Below are 4,450 nucleotides of genomic sequence, written 5' to 3' on the forward strand. Positions count from 1 at the left end.
TATTACAAAGCCATTGTTCTCAAAACTGCCTGGTATTGGCACAAGAACAGACATATAGACCAATGGAACCAAATAGAGAATCCAGAAATCAACCCAAGCCATTTGCTCAATTAATATTTGACAAAGGGGGCAAGAGCATACAATGAAGTCAAGAAGGTCTCTTCAATAAATGGTGTTGGGAAAATAGAACAGATACCTGAAAAAAAAAATGAAACTAGCCCACCAACTTACACCATGAACAAAAATAAACTAAAAATGGATAAAGGACTTAAATGTAAGATGGGAAACCATAAAAATCTTAGAAGCCATAAGCAGCAAAATAACAGACATTTGTCGTAGCAATATCTTTACCAATACAGTTACTAGGACAATGGAAACTAAGGAGAAAATAAACAAATGGGACTACATCAAAATAAAAAGCTTCTGCACAGCAAAAGAAACCATCAACAAAACAACAAGAAATCCCGCTGCATGGGAGAACATATTTCCAATATTATCTCTGAAAAGGGTCTAATCTTCAAACTGTATAGGGAACTCATACAACTTAAAAAAGGAATATAAATAGTCCAATCAAAGAATGGGCAAAGGACCTAAATAGACACTTTTCAAAAGAGGATGTAAAGAAGGCCAAGAGACATATGAAAACATGCTCAAGGTCACTAATCATCCAACAGATGCAAATCAAAACAACAATGTGGTACCACCTCACACATGTCAGAATGGCTATCATCAACAAATCAACAAGCAACAAGTGCTGGCAAGGCTGCAGAGGAAAAGGAACACTCTTGCACTGGTAGTGGGAATGCAGACTGGTTCAACCACTATTAAAAACAGTATAGAATTTCCTCAAAAAATTAAAAATGGAACTCCCATTTGACCCAGTAACCCCACTTCCAGGAATATATCCCAAGAAATCAGAAACACCAATCAGAAAGGGTATATGCACCCCTATGTTCATAGCAGCACAATTTACAATATCTAAGATTTGGAAACAGCCTAAGTGCCCATCAGCAGATGAGTGGATTAGAAAACTGGAGTACATCTACACAATGGAATACTACGCAACTGTAAAAAAGAAGGAACTCTTACCATTTGCAACAGAATGGATAGAACTGGTGAGCATCATGCTAAGCGAAATGAGCCAGTCAGACAAAAATAAAGATCAGCCCTAATCGGTTTGGCTCAGTGGATAGAGCATTGGCCTGCAGACTCAAGGGTTCCAGGTTCGATTCCGGCCAAGGGCATGTACCTTGGTTGCGGGCACATACCCAGTAGGGAGTTCGCAGAAGGCAGCTGATCGATGTTTCTCTCTCATTGATGTTTCTAACTCTCTATCCCTCTCCCTTCCTCTCTGTAAAAAATCAATAAAATATATTTTTTTAAAAATTAAAAAAATAAATAAACATCCATGATCTCAGTCATTTGTGGAATATAATGAACAACATAAACTGATGAACCAAAATAGAGCAAGAGGGAAAAAAATATTTTAGCATATAATAGAAGTAATCTTATTTACAGATTTTTAATATTTCCTACAACTTTTGTAATATCATACTATGTTAGGACAGTTTTGATAATATTGTACTTAAAACTCTTTTTTTCTTGAAATATTAATGTTTACTGCATGTAATATTATTATATTCAAGATCTTTTTTTCTTGAATAATTGGTGTTTGTTGCATGTAACATTTTTAAATTTAAAATCATTTTTCTTGAAAAGAAAATAAATAAATTTTCACTTCTAAAATAAATAAATAAATAAATAAAATAAAACACCAAATAATCAAAATATAGGATAAAAACTAAATTTAGAAGGGTTTACACAAAAATGTCAACTGTGGTTCCATATTTTTAAATGTGTCTTTATTATGTTTTACTATCAAAATATTTTTTAACACTCATAATTTTACTATTAATTTTTTTCCTTTTTTTCCAACCTTTAAAGAAGCATAGGCTTTTTCCAACCTTGAGTACCTATAAATGTCATATGACCACACACTTCAATCAATGTTCATGAGGATAGTAGATAGATAAGCCAAAAAGAGTTTTATATAAATTTGTATAACCTAACTGAGCTCTTGCCATTATTTTCTCACTCTTGGTGGTGAGGGTGGTGGGCTATAAGGAATAGCCTTGAAATAAGTGAGCAGTTGAGGACATGTCCAATGGGTTAGAGAAAGTGACCACTGACCAATTGATAATTGTCATGGGTATTTATCACTACCTATATTTATTCTTTAAAAGTGTATTCATCAAAACATTGATAATTTGTCTGCCTATACTTACCATGACTAGCAGCCATGTCTTATATGTTCCCATTACCCACAGGGCCTAGCACAAAGTGGGCACAGTAGACACTCAATGTTGAATATTCAAACCAGGCCCTTCTGTTCTTTGTGGTTGCCATTCTGTTGAGTGCCATCATAAGCCCACTGGGCCTTAATACTTCTGCCACTTCCCCATCACTCTCCTCTATGGACACTGCCAACAATGATCTGACAACACCTGCCAGTGCTTGGCAGTAGTAGCCAGTAGTTGAAGAATGCCTGTCTCCTAGGTGCCTGCTCAACCTACAGCCTTCTTTAAGAGAAGCTTCCCAGCCCACAGCCTCTGTTGAAGTGAATCCTGAAAGCAAGCCATGTTGTGTACCATACCACCCCCCATGCTCTGAACCCAGCTGACAGAACCTGGAATGGGCACTCAAGCCATGGGCAGCCTGTTGTCATCCTAGTGGCCTCTTACTTGACCTAGAGTAAAACATTGACCAAATAAATTCTTGTCTGAGAATTTGAATAGGAAGCCAAGAATGAAGAAACCCATGGAATTGCTGTCAGAAAAAATAATTAAAGGACAAGGAAGGAAGCCAACATGCAGAGTATTTGTTTACTCTATCAAGCCCATATACTTATCATGTACAGTACCATTTTTTTTTTTAGTTATTTCAGTCCTTTGGGAAGTAGATTTCTGACAGGTTAACTCCACCAGTTTGTCAAACACATTCAGACTGTCTAAAGCTAAACTGTGCTTAGATTCAATATGGTCCCTTACAGTGAGGGAGTGGTGGATAGATGTCAGCTGAATGACTCCACCAGAGAATTGGAAGTGTCAAATAATAGGATCACAGTCAAACACAATACAGTATACCTATCAGTAAATTAAGTATTAACACAGCCTCTCAAAATTTAGTATTTAAAAAGAATATAATGATGCAATTCTAAGTAAAAGAGTTTAATATAGATCTATATGTGCAGTTTGATCCCAAATTTTTGTTTTGTTTGTTTTTTAATTTTTGTTTGTTTGGTTGGTTTAGAGAGAAAGGAAGTGGCGGGGGAAGAAAAATATATATATGAGAGAGAAACATTGGTCAGTTGCCTCCCCTACACACCCTGACCAGGGATGGAACCCTCGACCCTTGGGTCTACAGGACAATGCTCCAACCAACTGAGCTACACCATCCAGGGTCCAAGTTTTTAAACAACCGTGTAATTACAAGTAGATATATAAATCTTCAGATACACTGAAAAAAATACTGAAAAAATACCTAAATGTTATAGTTAATAATTATCACCTAAGGATGAGATTATTAGTTATATTTCTTTACATTGTTCTAGATGATAAAATCTTTCTTTGAAATGTATTACTTGATTTAAAAAATATAAATATTTAAAGAACAAATATCTCCTAATCTTTTCTTCAAAACTCATTTAAGGAGCTTAAAATAGGAAAGCAATAGACATGACGTATGTGTGTGATAGCATTTTTCTTACCCGTTTAGAAGGAATTCTCCATTTTCTAATTTTCAGAGATAATGAGTATTGCCAGCTAAATTTAATTGAGAATGATTTTTATTTTATGCATTAATGCTCTTATATTTATTACTAGAGTCCCGCTGCACAAATTTGTGCATGGGTGGAGTCCCTCGGCCTGGACGGTGTTCAGGGCCTATCAGGGCCATCTCGCCCTGTCCCCATCGAGGTCAATGAGGCCAGCTGGCTGGGGAGGGACCACGAGAGGGCTCCAGGGCATGTCCAGCCCTCTCGCCCAGTCCCTATTGGCTGGACCCCAGCAGCAAGTTAACCTACCTGTCAGAGCATCTGCCCCATGTTGGTCAGTGCGCATCATAGCACCTGGTTGAGCAGTCGACAGAACAGTCGACCAATCGGTCGGACACTTAGCATATTACGCTTTTATTCTATAGGATTTCTCTCTTATTTTCCTGGCTTCTTTGTCATTTTACTTTTCCTGCCATCTTAAATTAAATGTCCAGCTTATCAATTTTCAACCTTTCTTCTTTTAATAAGGCATTAAGATTATGCATTTGCTATTTAAGTACTTTGGTGACATCTCATAAGTTTTGAAATGTTGTACTTTCGTTATTATTTAGTTATAAATATTTTCTAATTTTCTTTATGACTTAGGAGTTTTTAATATGCTTTAAAATTCCCAAATAG

The sequence above is a fragment of the Myotis brandtii genome, unplaced genomic scaffold, assembly GCF_000412655.1.
Source record: "Myotis brandtii unplaced genomic scaffold, ASM41265v1 scaffold179, whole genome shotgun sequence".
Taxonomy (NCBI): domain Eukaryota; kingdom Metazoa; phylum Chordata; class Mammalia; order Chiroptera; family Vespertilionidae; genus Myotis; species Myotis brandtii.